Source organism: Perognathus longimembris, chromosome 14, assembly GCF_023159225.1.
Source record: "Perognathus longimembris pacificus isolate PPM17 chromosome 14, ASM2315922v1, whole genome shotgun sequence".
NCBI classification, from domain to species: Eukaryota; Metazoa; Chordata; class Mammalia; order Rodentia; family Heteromyidae; genus Perognathus; species Perognathus longimembris.
In genome coordinates, this window is record NC_063174.1 from 11,557,232 (window position 1) to 11,575,127 (window position 17,896).

At 35.7% G+C, this 17,896-nt stretch overlaps 1 protein-coding gene across 3 annotated transcripts in view; it reads left to right on the plus strand.

Moving 5' to 3' along the window:
• Nucleotides 1-17,896, plus strand: part of Mipol1 (mirror-image polydactyly 1) — a 250,668-nt gene that overhangs the window by 93,350 nt on the left and 139,422 nt on the right. The gene's annotated exons all lie outside the window — the stretch shown is intronic.

Below are 17,896 nucleotides of genomic sequence, written 5' to 3' on the forward strand. Positions count from 1 at the left end.
GTTGCTCTCTTTCTTCAAGCAACTCATGTCATAATGCTTTGTAGATGATCCTTTCAACATTAGCTTCTTTCCTTTGTTCGTTGTGTGCCAAACACTACTTCTGCCATCTACTTTGGGTTATATCCTGTATTTGATCATTACCAAACTCATTTTCTAACATCCCGCTTTCTGACCCCATCCTACTATCTTTCTAGCTCATTTGCTCAAGAACTCATTGCAGCAATTTTCCTATTCTAGTGGCACCTGTTTCTGTGATTCTTACCTAGCCTTCATGTTCATTTTTCTCCTTGTCTAGCCTAGATTCCATGGCCCACTGTAATTATTACCAACTTTTATGTTTGATTCACTTCTCTTGTCCTTTTCATCTGATTTTCTATAAAACCTAATTCATCATTATTTTTTAATGAAACAAAACTTGTTATAAAAATGAAATTATCTTTTTTTAAAGAAATCACTTTCATAGGAAACTTACTACAGAAACTATAGTTTTATGAGAGCTGAAACTGTGGTTTTATTACTGTGTTTTCATTTGGTTTTATTCACATTGTAAAGCCAATCGCTAGATTCATATTCCTATCTATTGTGTACCTTTACAACTTTACATGTTAGAGAAATAGCACACAAATTTGCTGACTGACCTTATGTTAAATTCATGATCACTGTCTCCAAGCAGGCCCTTATTAATGCCTGGCAATCTTCTTGCTATTCATTAGTCCATCCATTCTCCCATCTGGACAATTTTAACTCTTCTCCTTTCTCCTTAAACATTTCTCTTGACCCTAATCACAAAGAGAAATTATAGCTGATTACCAGTGGCTCACACCTGTAATCCTAGTGACTTAGGAGGCTGAGATTTGAGGATGAAGGTTCAAAGCCAGCCCAGGCAAGACCTGAGTCTCTTATCTTCAATTAACCACCAAAAATCAGAAATGGAGCTGTGGCTCAAGTGGTAAAACACTAGCCTTGAGCACAAAAGCACAGGGGACAGGCCCAGGCCATGAGTTAATGCCCCAGGATACACACACACACACACACACACACACACACAGAATTTATGCATATCCTCAGACATTTCACCATGTAGCAGCCTACCTGCATTTATACTGTATCATCTACCTTTTTGCCTTTTGCTTCTTTTTATTTTTTAGTATATATCTTTATTTAAAGACAACAATTCAACTTCAGTACAACTTTTGCATCTCCTCAGTCATTTCACCATGTATCCCTCCTCTATTGATAATGTATCCTCTACTTTTTTACCTTTTGATTGTTTATTTATTTTTAGTATATATCATTATTTAAAGATAGCATCTCAATTTCAGTACTAATTCACATCTTTTCTGGTCTACACCAGCGTATTGCTGAACTCGTTTATTTCCTTTACTATTCCATAAGTGTTTCCAATTAATTCATTTCTTTCTGCAACTGTCTAAACTACTGTTAGCTGTAAAGACTATGTGGCAGTTTTGGTATATGCGTTATTGATTCAGCCATATACATTAAGTAAGGCTTCCCAAACTGAAAGCTGAGTATTCATGAGTGTTCCTGTATTCTCCTGTTTGTCTCAGCATTATAAAACTGGAAAACTTCACTGCTCCTCAGATTTTTCACGTCATCTCTGCAGGACAAGCTTGATTAATCCAAACCTGATTTATCAGCCCCTTTCCACACCTGGGAATTTTCCATGGTTTGGGGACACATACTAAAGACCTTTTGTGTGTGTGTGTGCCAATCCTAGGGCTTGAATTTAGGGTCTGGGTGCTGTTCCCTGAGCTTCTTTGCCTCAGTGTAGCACTCTACCACTTGAGACACTGCGTCACTTTGGGCTTTTTGTGTTTATGTAGTACTGAAGAATCAAACCCAGGACTTCACACATGCTAGGCAAGCACTCTACCCCTAAGCTACATCCCAGCCTGATTGGTCTGAGGACCAAAGTTCAAAGCCAGCTTGGTCAGGAAAGTCCATGAGATTCTTCACTTCACTATTCTTTTTCTTTTTCTTTTCTTTTTTTTTTTTTTTTTTTTTTTTTTTTGCCAGTCCTGGGCCTTGAACTCATTGCCTGAGAACTATCCCTGGCTTCTTTTTGCTCAAGGCTAGCACTCTGCCACTTGAGCCACAGCACCACTTCTGGCCGTTTTCTATATATGTGGTGCTAGGGAATCGAACCCAGGGCTTCATGTATACAAGGCAAGCACTGTTGCCACTAGGCCATATTCCTAGCCATGTCCATGAGATTCTTATCTCCAATTAACACCCCTCCTCCCCAAAACAGAAGTGAAATTGTGGCTCAAGTGGTGGAAAGGAAAGGAGAGGAAAGAAGATAGGAGAGGAAAGGAGAGGAAAAAGAAAAGAGAAGAGAAAGGAAAGAAAGGGAAAGGGAAAGGAAAAGGGAAAAGAGGACCCTTGTAAAATTGGCTCCTGTATTTATCTTTTTCCCTACCTAATGTGTTTAATTTGATGACTTGTCATAGTGTTGAAGAAGTAGCTAAAACAATTTGTAGATTAGATTTTATCACTCCAAGTAAAAATAAATATAATATGATTATTTGCTGACACATTCCTTCTCTCTCATTTCCTCTCTGCTTCTTTTTATTTATTTATTTATTTGTTTGTTTATTTATTTATTTTGCTAGTCCTGGGGCTTGGAATCAGGGCCTGGGCACTGTCCCTGGCTTCTTTTTGCTCAAGGCTAGCACTCTACCACTTGAGCCACAGCGTCACTTCTGGCTTTTTGTGTTTATGTGGTACTGAGGAATCAAACCCACTCTACCACTAAGCCATAGTCCCAGCTCATTCTCACTGCTTCTTCTGTTTAAAAAAAAAAAAAGACTAATCAATATTTGGTGATATTTTCCAATAAGTCTTTATGTATAAATAGACTTTATCTGCTACTTTAGTATATTTTTTATATTATTGAGAAGCAGGTTTTTGTTTTTGTTTTTTTTTTTTGCCAGTCCTGGGGCTTGGACTCAGGGTCTGAGCACTGTCCCTGGCTTCTTTTTGCTCAAGGCTAGCACTCTGCCACTTGAGCCACAGCGCCACTTCTGGCCATTTTCTGTATATGTGGTGCTGGGGAATCGAACCCAGGGCCTCACGTATATGAGGCAGGCACTCTTGCCACTTTTTTGATGTTGTGTTTTTTTTTGTTGTTTTTTTTTTGCCAGTCTTGGGCCTTGGACTCAGGGCCTGAGCACTGTCCCTGGCTTCTTCCCGCTCAAGGCTAGCACTCTGCCACTTGGCCGTTTTCTGTATATGTGGTGCTGGGGAATCGAACCTAGGGCCTCGTGTATCTGAGGCAGGCACTCTTGCCACTAGGCTATATCCCCAGCCCTGATGTTGTGTTTTAATTAGCATATTTGTAAAGCCTAGGGCACAGCAAAATTCATTTTGATTTTGGGCCACAAATTCTCATATGCATAAAACTCAGAATTATACTCCTATATTTCTAGTTAAAGGCTTTTTTAACTTGCTTTTTGTTTTGGAAAAGTTGTAAATTACAGGAAACTTTCAAAGATAGCAGAGAATGTAGGAACTCCCACATATCCTCCACCCCTTTTCATTTTCCTCTAATTTTTCCATCTTGTATCACTGTTAGTGTTTGTTAAAATTATGAAACCAATGTTGATGATAGCATTAATTCAACTTCACATGTTATTCACATCTTACTAGTTTTTCACTAATGTCTTCCTTTTGCACCAGGATTGAATCCATGTCACTATATGTCACTCACTGTCCTGTCTACCTCGTCTCCTCTGGTCCGTGATAACTTTTTCCCCCACTTTCTCCTCTGACCTTGACAGTTTTGAGGAGTACTGCTCAGATTGTTTTAAATATCTCTGAATTTGGATTTATTCAATAAATTAAACTAAAACTTTAACCTTAATTAATCTTAATTTTAAAGCTATTATTCAGTGTCATAGTGTTTCTAGCTAGAGTATGTATCCTGTAAAATACCAGCAAAACTGTTGTCTCGTTCTATACAGATACTAAAATGTCTTTCAATTCAGCTGTAATTTTCAATTTTTTTCTGTTGAAATTATAATTCATACCAGTGACTCATGTCTGTAATCTTAGCTACTCAGGAGCCTGAGATCTGAGAAGGATGGCAAATTCAAAGCCAGCCGGGACAGGAAAGTCTGTGACACTCTTACGCCAATAAAGACGTGGCACTGTGGTTCAAGTGGTAGTTCACTAGCCTTCAGCACAAAGAAGCTCAGGGACAGTGCCCAGGCCCTGAGTTTAAGCCCCAGGACCTGCAAAATGAACAAACAAATAAATAATACTTTTTTCATTATCTTTAAGTAGTTGTACACAGGAGTTGCTATTTACCAAAGCAGCTTGTGAATACAATGCATCTTATCCCTAAAATCAAGTTTGAATCACTTATTTACTTAATGCGCCCTTATTTTTTCAGAAAATCTTTATACATCTATTTATAGCAAATTGTTTTTCTATCAAATTGAGAGTGTAAATTCTCAAAGATTTTTCATAGGATGTACTAATATCTTATAATTAACTTTTATATGATTGAAGAATTATTTATAGCCAACTCTCTCATATTCTCTTATTGCTTATTTGTCCTGTTCATGCTTAAATATTTTATTCAACTTGTATAAATATGTGGAATTAGAGGAACTTCATTTCTTCTGATCCTTTTCTTGGATCTTTCATTTTATCATTCTACATGTACTACTCTGTTTCTTGTTGCTATAACAAAGTTTCTGAGGCTAAATACTTTCTATAAAGAAAATGTGTTTATTAGATCTTACATTTATAGGCTAAAAGTCCAAGGTTAGGCAGCCTGATTCTTGTAGTATCTTGTGAGGCCTCTTAGCAGATGTTATCACAGTGGGAATATAGGAGACATCACATGGTAAGACAAGAAGTTAGATAGCAGTACAAGCCTTGCTCTTTTAAAACAAGCTACTCTCAAAGAGTACACAAAGTGTCTTGGGAAATACAGTAATCTACTTTGATAGCAGCTTTATCACTGAACTACCTATAATCTTCTATTAAGCTCCATCTCTTATAGGTTCTGCCACCTCCAACACTGCCATGCTGGAAGTCAAACTTCCTCATACCATAATCAAACTATAATACCATGCAGATAAATCAATTATGATTTTAAATAGAAAGACTTTCATAGAAACATATAATTTTAATTTTTATAGAAGCTAACCACTAAATTGAGGAATCTTATCTATGGCTAATTTCAGTTTAGCTGTATAGCCATCTTCTGTTAATCTCTAATCATTGGTACTAGTACAAATTTCAGGTAGATTACATCAAAGATATTCAGATATCTGTGCTCTCAGTCATGCTAGATAGTCATGCTAGATAGTCTTAGGGCACAAGTCATACATCAATAAGCAACAAAGGAATTTAGGACAGTTCAGGGTTGGTAGAAAATTTTAGCTTTGACAGCTAACCTTACTAAAAGTAGAAACAACTCTACTTTCCTAGAGACGGACAAAATCAGGCCAGTTCTAGGTCTATTATCTATTACTAAGGTTTATTATCAGCAACAAGCTTGTTTTACTTGGTTTAAATATGCTTTCTTCTCAGTTGATCTCATGTTGAAGTTTAATATCTTAGTTTGGCACTGTTGGAAAGTGGGGTTTAGTGAGTAGTGGTTGGTTTTTTTTTTTCTTTTTAATTGTTACAAAAGAATAGTCCCCGAAACAGATTAATACTATGTTGTGAAAGTGAGTTAATTCTCTCTTGGGACTAGACTAGTTAAATCAAGAGTGGTTTGTCACAGACCAGATTTGGTTCCTCCAGCTTTTCTGCTTTGTTTCTTACAATGCCCTCTCTCTTTCACATGTGCCTGCTTGCCCTTTCACTTTTCTGCTACACTATGACTCAATATAAGGTCCTCACCAGACTCAAGAAAGATGTATCTGCCCAATCTTGGACTTTCTTTCTTTATTTCTTTCTCTTTCTTTCTTTCTTTCTTTCTTTCTTTCTTTCTTTCTTTCTTTCTTTCTTTCTTTCTTTCTTTCTTTCTTTCTTTTTCTTTCTTTCTTTTTTTTCTTCAGTTGTGGCATTTGAATCCTGGTCTGGGCCCTTCAGCTCAAGGGTAGTATTCTATCACTTGAGCCAAAGTGCCACTTCTGATTATCTGGTGATTAACTGGAGATAAGAATCTCATGGACTTTCCTCCCCATGCTGGCTTTGAACCATGATCCTCAGATCTCAGCCTCCTGAATAGCTAGGATTATAGGTGTGAGCCACTTGGCTCCCAGCCCAATCTTGGATTTTTAGCCTCCAGAACTGTGAAGGAAATAAATCCCTTTCATATTACCTAATCTCAGGTATTCTCTTGGGGAAGTTGGTAAGTAATTTAAATAGTACTCATTGTTCCTAGTAGTTAGTAGATAATTTTGTATAGATATTCACTGATTGGACCCCAATGGGCACCTGGAAGTAATAATTAACAGCAAAGCCATTGGCACCTAAATAAGTGAATTTTGGGAATGGGAATTGATACACTGGAATGAACCATGGGGCTCAATAAGGCAAAATATCTTCAGAACACTGAGGTAACATCCTATCCTAAAGACTTCCAGTATAGCAGAAACGAAGCAAGAAAGTGGTAAGGTCTCTATGTACATGGGTGTTTGAAATTGATGTCACACACGATGAATAGTATTTAGTCACTCTTGGATTAAGTTCATCCTCATCTACAGATAAGAATGAGACATGAATTATATTTTGAAGCATTGAATGTGGTCAAGAAATGTCATGTTCTTCATATGTGAGTTCAGTTTTCTTGACATAGCACTATATACATTAATAACTTTGTGCCTACTCACATTCCCCCATGAGTTGCCATGGAAACCTTGTAGTAACTTACGTGGTTGGGTATTTGTGGATCTATTTTTAGTTTTGTATTTCATTAATATGTTGATTTTTTTCTTTTTTAGTACTGGGGCTTGAAATCAGGGCCTGGGCACTGTCCCTTGAGCTTCTTTTGCTCAAGGCTATCACTCTACCACTTGAACCACAGTGTTACTTCCGACCTTTTCTGTTTATGTGGTACTGAGGAATTGAACTCAGAGCTTCATGCATGCTAGGCAAGCACTCTACTTTTTAAGTCATTTTTCCAGCCATGATATAGTGATTTTTATTCCTGTAATAAAACAAGTCTTGATTTGTGATAGAATAAAAATCTAGCTTTGTTATTATTCTTCAATATTTCCTTAGTCCTTTTAATAATAAGTCATTTTCCAACTTGTCATTCTCTGTGAAAAAAAATCTGGTAATATTTAATGAGGATTGAACAGACTCTAAATATGATTATATTTTTCTGTGCCTGTCCTAGGGCTTGGGACTCAGCGCCTGAGCACTGTCCCTGGCTTCTTTCTGCTCAAGGCTAGCACTCTACCTCTTGAGCCTTAGCACCACTTCTTGCATTTTCTGTTTATGTGGTACTGAGGAATTGAACCCAGGGCTTTATGATTCTAGGCAAGCACTCTACCGCTAAGCCAAATTCCCAGCCCTATAAATATGATTTCTAAGGAATTTTGGCAATATTAATTCTTCTAAATTTTTATCTTTTATGGATCTTTTCTTTATATACTAGTATAGATGCATGTTTAAGTTTTTGTCATGCCATATCAACTTTTTTCATTTTTTCAAGTAGGTCTAGGTTTCCCAGTGTTCTGTTACTGTAAGTCATTCAGTTAGATAATAGTAATGCATTTCAGGTTGCCATTCCTAAAGCTCTATTTATTGGCTTGATATTTAAAATGCTGACAATATTAGATGCTGGTTAATCCCATAAAACTGGTATTTCCCAACATTATAAACATGATTTTTTAAGAAATAGGATACACGGTATTAAGTATATAATTTTTCTAATGATGTAGGTTAGTATAAATCTATACTGTTTTGCAGAATAGGCAATATGTTTTTAGATATTAATGCAGATAGTTTTGAGTTGGGCAAGCTTGCAAGAAAGGTGAATTTGAGTCATGAATTCATTACAAATGCATCTGACAATTAGGAGAAGTCACCATTATTGGAGAAGCTATATTATAAACTTTTTACAAGGAAGCATCTTTATTCTAAAGATAGAATTTTATATAATATATAGTAGAATTCTTATTCTTTTTCCAATTCTGTCATCTCACAAAATTCAAATCACCTTTGTTGTATTTTGTCAGTGCAACTCTAATTTCATAAGGACAGCGTCAGTTAACATGTTAATGGGTTATATTTACACTAAAATTTATCTTCAAAAATAAATATATTTAACCAAATAGCATAGTAAACAGAAAAATTTATATGCTTCCACAAATATTTCAGGAGAATATAAATGTATCAAACAAGGTACTTGTCTTTAGTTTAAAGTGTCAAGAAACTATCATGAAACTTATATTCTCGACATAGTATATCAAGGTCTTCACTCATCTAAAAAATGACTCTTTCACTATGCTGTGCATTTGCATACAGGTTTGTTTGATTAATTGCTACTTGACTCATCTATCATAATACTAAGCTCTGGGCTCACAAAAGATCAGACTTCCAAACCACTTCCTGGAATTAATTTAAATATTTAATGTCAAAACCATGAAAAGACTTAGAGGAAAATGGTTTTTATTGTTAGCAGGAACCTGTTTCAGTATAGTAATCCCTTGGAAAGAATTCCAAAGTTGAATATTAATTCATTATTTAGGCAGGTATTGCAAAAATCATGTTAATCCATTAAAAGTAGGTTAAATATGTAATAGAAACCTTTAAATTATAGTTTGGTAACTTTTAAAATAAGTCTGAAAGTCAAAAACACATTAAAGAATTTCATAAGTATTTCTAGTATTTTGTGTTTTAATTATTGCCAGAAGTTCAAAGTATGTTTTTATGCTGTGTATAATTGCTGTTAGTTTTGTAGTCAGGCATTGAAAGCCCTCTTTTTTTTTTTTTGCCAGTCCTGGTGCTCGAACTCAGGACCTGAGCACTGTCCCTGGCTTCCTTTTGCTCAGGCTAACACTCTACCATTTGAGCCACATTGCCACTTCCAACTTTTTCTGTTTATGTGGTGCTGAGGAATCAAACACCGGGCTTCATGCATGCAAGGCAAGCACTCTACCTCTAAGCCACATTCCCAGCCCTGAAAGCCCTCTTAACTTTGTTCTGTTTTTGTTTTTGGTTGTTCTATGTGATTGGCTTTATATAACTATTATTCAGATTTTCAATTTCTATAAAAATATCTGATGAAGTTACCTGTGAGAAGAAAACTGACCTATTAATTACTTTTAGTTTCCAATCAAATAATGTATCTCTATTTATTTACCTTATTATACTCTTTCTGCGTTAATGATGAACTATCTTCTTTAAACAGTAAGGATCTTTAAATAGTTATTCTTTTTGCTCTGATGCTTTTGGTATGTTGACATATTTTATGTTAGTGTTCTTTCCAATAATAAATTATCTTACATTATGAGAAACAAAAAATATACTGCTCCATGGTTATCTATAAATGTATCATGTTAAGTAAACTATATTCATGTTAGAGTGGATTTTTGTTATCTATTATTTTCCTTCACTTGAATAACCATCTCTTAGAAGATTTTCCTCTACCTCTTTCTCCATTCCTGTCCTTCTTTTTCCTCCTGTTCTCCCTCTTCCAGTTCCTTCTTCTTTTTTCATCTAGTACATACTGTTGGATTCAAGACTCATTTTTCTGGATATGGTTTTATGATATCCTTATTACTAGGATGTATTTATTAAATACAAATGCAGAGTGATATATGGCATGGATATAAGAGATTCTCTAGGAGATCTCTTGTATCTCAGATATATCCTTCCTTAGCCTGTTGTACAGAGGCAACCCAGTCTCTTCTGGGTAGTCAGGATTAGTCACCATAGCCAACACAAAAGTTTCTTCCTTATCTCTTCACACAAAGTCTTAAAGGGCCTCTGGTAGCAAGGATGTTGGGAAACATGGTAAAATTAGTGACTTCCTTGACCATGCCCTCCTGTGTCACACACCATTTGCTGTGAAGTGAATTCTTTGATCAGAACCATGTTGTGTGGAATACCAGTTGTAGATAAGGTTCTCTATGAGTTCACAGACAGTAGTTTTGGCAGAAATATTGTGTACAGGAAAGGCAAAATCCATATCCAGAGGAAGTATCTATACCAGTTAAGAACCTAGGCTAACCTCCATAATGCCATTTCTTTTTTCATTTGATCACCATGGGAAAGTTGTGTGTTCAGTGTTGATCACTGCTTCTAGTGGATGGGGTGGTCAGCAGGAAGTGTAGCCAAGAAAAGCATCACCAGTAGAAGTCCATGTGTTGCATAACCTCCATGTTGGCCATCAATTTGTTTATGAGCTCATTGGAAGCTTACAGAAATAACTGAGAAAAGATGCTGAATGGTATACACAGAATGGTTAAACCTCCTCTACTAAGCATGGTGGCTCGTGCTTGTCATCATAGCTACTCAAGAAAATGACATTTGAGGACTGAGATTCAAAGCCAGCCCAAGAAAGAAAGTCCGTGAGACTTTTCTCTCCAATTAACCATCAAAAGCCAGAAGTGGGGCTGTGGCTGAAGTGACTGAGCACCAGTCTTAAGCCAGAAAGCCAAGTGATGGTGAGAGTACCGAACTTCAATCCTGAGTACTAAACACACACACACACACTCACACACACAAACACACACACACACACACACACACACCCACACACACACCTCTTATTGAGCATTGGCATAGAAAATAGATATTCAGTGTTTACCTGTGAGCAGTTTCCTTTAACATATAAATTAACTTTCAAATAACTAGTGATTTAGATAAATGACTAATATTCTCTGAGGAGGAAAAAGAAGGAAGGTTTGTGGGCAGGAGTGGGGAAAATTCTTAATGTGGCAAAGACCTCAAGAAAGCAAAGAAATATGGTGTCAGATAAGTACAGAAATAATAATAAATATAAAGATGTTTAATATTGAATAAAGATGGAACTCACAGATTCACACTTAATACCTTTCCTTTCTTATTTGACATACTTTCTATTGACAATAGAGGATAGAAAGTTTAGTTTTGATTCTTGAGGTGAATAAAACTTGCAAAGTGTGAAAACACCTAGTTAATATATTAAAGTGCCAGGTATCGCACACACCTGCAATCTCAGCTACCAGGCATGATGGCAATTTAAGGCCAGCCTCAGCAAAAACCTAGTGATACTTTCATCTCAGTAAAACAAGCTGTGTGCCATGGTTCATTCTAGTAGTACTAACAGTGGAAGTAGGAAGATTACAGGATGAGGTTGGTCATAGATAAAAATAGCTTAAGTTAAAAAAAAAAAGGTTGTATGTGTGGCATACATGTGTGCTCAGGCCCTGGGCCCAAGCCCTAGGACTGGCAAAAGAAGAAGAAGGAGAAGGAGAAGGAGAAGGAGAAGGAGAAGGTAGCAAGAAGGTTGTAATACCCAGCTATTTTTTTTTTCCAGTCCTGGGGCTTGAACTCAGCTGGGCTCTGTCCCTGAGCTTCTTTTGCTCAAAGCTAGCACTCTACTACTTCCAGCTTTTTCCGTGTATGTGGTACTGAGGAATTGAACCCAAGGCTTCATGTATGCAAGTCAAGCACGCTACCATGAAGCCAGATTCCTAGCCCAAGAAGGTTATAATACCAAATCAAGCATTTTTAAAGTTAAGGATTAAAGAAACCTACAGTAAAATATTTGTTATGTCATTGAAGGTACATGAATAGAATAAATATTTCAGAAAATTGTGAGACTATGCTGTAGTTTAGATAACCTCTACTTGGTAGGGAATTTTCTCTAATATGTGGGGAAGCGTTCATGGTTATCAATAGAAGAGATTCATCTAAATCAGTGTTTCTCAAACTAAAGGGACAGTTTTTTCTTTAAAAAATTTTCTATTGTTATTATAAGGGTGATGTTCAGAGGTACAGTTACATGATATACAGTTATATAAGTCAGGTAAAGAGTGCATGTCACTCCTTCCCCTGCTTCTGGTTTATTGTATAGTTCATTTCCAACATAGTGTCTAGTCTGCTGCATTTGTTCACCACTTGTCATGATTTCTGTGAAGGGCTAGCTTAAATTCTTTTTGTAGTATGTTAGGACTTCTGCTTTTCTAACATATAATGAAAATGAATTACCAAAACATGTTCATGGCAGCACAATTTGTCACTGCTAAAACATGGAACCAACCCAGATGCCCCTCAGTAGACAAATGGGTCAGGAAAATGTGGTACATATACACAATGGAATTTTATGCCTGTAGCAGAAAGAATACAATTGCCTCATTTGTAAGGAAATGGAAGGACTTGGAAAAAATTATATGAAGTGAACTGAGCCAGATCCAAAGAAATATGGACTCTATGGCTTCCCTCATAGGGAATAATTAGTACATGTTTAGGCTAGTCCTAGCAGAAGATCACAATAGCCCAATAGCTATGCCCTTATGAACACATAAGATAATGTTAAGTGAAATGTACTCCATGTTATAGAAACGAGTGTTATATCACTGATGTAATTATTTTCAACATGCCATGTGAAATCGTAGCTTTTTTTTGTTGATGATCCTCTTGTATCCCCTGCCTGTGGTTGCCCCGATGCTTTCACTGTATCTCATCTGAGTACCCTGGATAATGTATATATTGGTATTAGAACTAGGGAAAGGAAAGGGAATATCAGAATTGAGAGACAAAGGATAAAAAGACAAATGACTCCAAAAGCAATACTTATAAAACCATTTGGTGTAAACCAACTGAACAACTCATGGGCGGAGAGGGAAAGGAAGAAGGGGGATAGGGGAAATGAGGGAGGAGGTAACAAATTGTACAAGAAATGTACCCACTGCCTTATGTATGAAACTGTAACCCCTCTGTACATCACTTTGACAATAAATAATTATTCAAAAAAACCCATGAAGTAAATATCCAGCATACAAAATCTAATATTATTATTGGGTTTAACAACCACAAAATGGCTGCCAAATTCCTATAAAATGTTTATTTGCTTAATCTGCATTTTCATACTAGCTTAAAGGCAGAAATGAACAGTTTACGAACAGTTCAGAAACTTCAAAAGTGAAACAGTTAGTGGCACTGTGGTTTAAGTGGTCGAGCGCTAGCCTTGAGCTGAAGAGTTCTGGGACAGCACCCAGGCCTGGAGTTCAAGCCCCACAATCAACCAAAAACAGTGAAACAGTTGTTTAATGAAGAATTGGTAAACTGGAAATAGTAATTCAGAACTAGGAAAATTTTTGCATGTCTTTTTTTCTCTTCTGAAATAACAGTATGTGAAAGAGGGAGCAAACTGAGCTGGCAAAATAAAGAATTTAAGCATAAGAACAAATTTCCAAACCATCACATAATTAAGGTACTTTCGAAGTCCACAAATGGATAAAAGTACAAGAACAGTAGTAGGTAAGGAAAGCATTAAGGCACAAGAATAGTACAATTTTAAACTCTGAATTGCCTGGCACCAGTGGCTCACCCTTGTAATCCTAGCACTGAGGAGCCTAAGTTCTAAGGATCAAGGTTCAAAGCCAGCATGAGCAGGAAAGACTAATCTCTAATTAAACAACAAAAAAGCTAAAAGGGGTTCTGTGTCTTGTAATGATAGAGCACTTGCCTTCAGCAAAAAGCTCAGGGACAGTGTGTAGGCCCTGAGTTCAACCTCAAAGACGGCACAAAAGAAGAAAACAACAACAAAAGAAACCTAGTTGACTTTAGGAGATTAAATAGACTACTTTTCATTCAGATTGCTCTTAAATTGATCACCACTGAATGGTTTGGATGATATTCTTGGTCATATATAATTATTATACATAGTGGTTATTCCCTGTTAACTACTATTCAACAAAATCACCAAATATATTTATATATATGACATATATGTCATATATATGACAGTTTCACAGATATTTCATCTGAATATGTAAATAACTTCTATGGAAAAGTAGAAAGTACACTGAGAACTGTCCAAAGATTCCAAAGCTATAGTGTTTGGTTCATCAGTCTCCAAATATTTACTATTTCTTACTGAGAATCCTCGATACCATACTCAATGTGTGGGGGCTGGGAATATGGCCTAGTGGTAAAGTGCTTGCCTCGTATACATGAAGCCCTGGGTTCGATTCCTCAGCACCACATATATAGAAAAAAGCCGGAAGTGGTGCTGTGGCTCAAGTGGTAGAGTGCTAGCCTTGGGCACAAAGAAGCCAAAGAGAGTGCTCAGGCCCTGAGTCCATGCCCCAGGACTGGCAACAAAAACAAAAACATACTCAATGTGTGAAGTCTCTCAAAGAATGGCTCAATGTAAAATTTGTAGGATTCAAGTTGTTGATACTTAGTCTTTACTTTTTTAAGTTATTGTTAAGGTGGCATACAGAGAAGTACTTTTTTTTTTTTTAAGTTTTGTTCCTATTGTAATCTTAGAAGCTGGAATGACTTCTGTTAGGATTTAACAGTGTTTGGGCAACACATATTATACAACAAGAAAATTAAGAATGAGCATTTAAGTAATTGACAGCTCTATTGAGATTACAACATTTAAAATGGAAAATAAATAGTTTGCAAACCAAAAGAAAGCATCTGTGGTTCCAGGAATACAATAACTGAAAAAGAGCTTAATGAACTATTAAACTGTGGCTATCATCCAGTGAGTACTAAATCTATTTCCTGAACTCTGCTTGGTGTGTTAAAATAGTATGAGAAGCATCCCGGTCCTTTTGTGCAATAACTGCCAACTTAACATTTAGGTTATACTGTTGTTTGTTTATGGATTTTGAAAAATCCATTGAAGCTTACTTAAGAGCCAACTCATTACAATGGTATTATTTACAGAATTTTGTTTTCCTGACCATCAGCTAACTGCATTACAAGGTTACAACTGTTCAAAAACGATCAAAATGCCACATCCTTATAGTTGCGTTAGTCAGAGAAATAAAGGCATCATCTTAAAAGTAAATGCCTTTGTACCACTGAAGAGATTATAAAAAATGAATACGCTGATCAGACCTCATTCTTGGAGTAATTTTATAATTATCTTTAATTATTTCAGTGATATTGTTCTACATTTTAATCACTTTCTGATTACTCATATTAAACTAGAGAAATTTAATACTTTCCTGATGTAATTTATAACATGAGAAATTCAGAACAATTCTAGAATTTTTTCTTTTATTAAATTTTAAGAGGTTGTGTTATTAAGGATTTGTAACTTTTAACTCAATTCCTATAATTATCTCATCCATTTAGACACCAAAGAAATTATAATTGACTGTCTTAAATATCCACAAATTAAGAAAATACCAACCCAGTATTTCTAAATTTCATATGAACATACTTGTTTATTTTTAGTGTACATTAATCATGCAAGTAATGGGTTTCACTGTGACATTTTCATGGATTCAATAGTGTACTTTGATCACATTCACCTTTCTTATTTCCATATACCATTCTATGTCCCAACTTCCCTTATATAAACATTTCCACTTTAGTTTTAACAGACAATATAGTTCTAAATCCATAAAATCATAATTAATAATTGACAAGTGATCCTCTTAGCTATGAGTTAAAATAGCCTTCATATTTGCCATTTTTTTTCCTGTTAGATCTGATGTCTGTCCTAGAGCAGACTGAAATACTGAGAAATTGTGGGATGCTGCTGGAAAGGCTGTTCCCAGAACATCAGATACCATTATTAAAGTTATTGTGTAGTTTTTGTTTTTGTCTCTCTTCCTTTTTTTCAAAGCCTGTTTATATTAGCTCCTCTAACTTACTATCAAAATATGAGGACCAGTTAGAATACATAGCCAAAAACTTCAGATGTTAAACAAGAGAGATCTGAGAGGGAAGAATGGAACAAAGAAGAGTCAAGTTAGTTTGAGCTGTCTTTGTTTACTGAGAAGTGCTGGTTGTATTTAAATGATGACAAATACAGTAGACATCTTTGATATGTTGTTTTTTAAATCTATTTAGTTTCTTATTACCAGATCAAATGTTGAGAATCATTTCTAAATGTGTTGTAATTAAAATCAAGAAGATACGATTTCATATCTTTCCACTTTGTTAGACTTTATTCACGTTTAGCAGATGCTAGTTAAATAAAGACCATTGTTAATTTCTCAAAATTTTAATGATTGTTATAAATTTACATATTTTAGCAAACCCTGACATAAAATGCACTGCTAAGAAAATGTTTAGGAATTATTATACATAATGGTTATTCCCTGTTAACTACTGTTCAAGAAAAATCACCAACTTTATAAATATTAGGAAAAACTACATTGAAAGTTACAGGAAATTAGAAAGGAAATTTTGTTTTGACTGGATATTAACTCAGCTTAAGCAAATTAAAACTTTAATAGAACCAGTCCAATTCTGAATTATAGTAATAATTTTTAATTATAATTTCCTTTTAATTGAATTTTGGAGGTTTTTGTTTTTTCATGCATTTTTAGTTACCATAAAGGTGATGTACATAGGAATTACAGTTATATAAGTCATGCCGACCATCACTCCCCAGTTTTTCTTTCTTGTCACCATCCCATACGTTGTATAGTTCATTTTATTTTATTTTTTTATAGTTCATTTTCAGCAGTGTCTAGTAATTACCTACTGCTGCATTAGTTCACCCTTTGTTCCCTCCTCCTCCACAAGACAGATAATTATTTTATACAATCAGATGCAAATAGATACTGTGCCTTGTGTTCCTCTCCTAAAAATATCCTCTTTGGTTTCACTGGTGTGGATGCCTATAGACCTATGTAATTTATCATGTCCCAGCGTATTTTTGTTGTTTTTATACTATGTAGATTTATAGGCATGTTGTATCTACCACAAATGAGTGAAAGCATGCAAACTATGTTTCTCTGGGTCTGACTTATGTCGCTTAATACAATTTTTCCGTCTTTCCATTTCCTTACAATTGGTGCAATGCCATTGTTTCTGATGGATGAGTAGAATTCCATTGTGTATATATATCAATCACATTTTCTTGGTCCATTTTCCATTGAAGGCCATGTGGGCTGATTCTGTGTCCTGACTGTGGTTAATAATGTAGCAGTAAGTTGTGCCAGTAGCTTTTTAGTGTGGCCTTGTTTGTGTTCTATTGGATATATGCCCAGGGATGCAAAGCAGTATAGAGGTTCCTCAAAACACTAAACATAGAGCTGCCCTATGAAGTATAGTAATTTTTACTTAGTAGAGAAAACTTGGTTTGGATCCCCTGAAAAATAGTAGAGGCTTCCTGGCATAGTCCAGTGACTAGTACCAGTCTTGCCATTTTCTAACAACTATGCAGTTGGGAAACGAGCTTGGCTACTTGGGAATATACAGAGATTACCTCAGTGGTTCTCTGCCTTATGTTGAGATCTTCTTGCTGAGTCAGGAAAGTAGAACCCAAGTAGAGGGACAGTCTTGTTGCACTAAAGAATAAAAAAAATAATAATAAGCCTGAGCACAAGAAGCAACTGGATTTGCTGGAGATAACATTGGATATTTGAAAACTGTGTGTATGTTTGGGGAGATGAAAGAATTAGTAGCCCTCATTCTAGCAATTCACCTTCAATCCTTCCTTGGCCATACTTATGATATTTATACCAAGAATTTCCATCCACATGGTTTAGAATCATTGCTGCTGTGCTAAAAGTTAAATGGAGAAATTTGGGGTTATGATCTAAACAGATGGGCCTTGGTGAGCACTACAACCATTCAATTTATCTTTCCTAATGGTAAGGAGCAAGTTTAATGCAATTGTAGAAATATCTTGCACGTTATTTGCTTTAGTAGTCATCTATCATATGTGGTTCTTGAACACTTGAAATGTAGTGTGTACGAAGAACTATTGAGTTTTAAGTTTTATTTAATTTTAATTAATATTGAGTTCAATTTTATCAGCCAGATATATATCTTA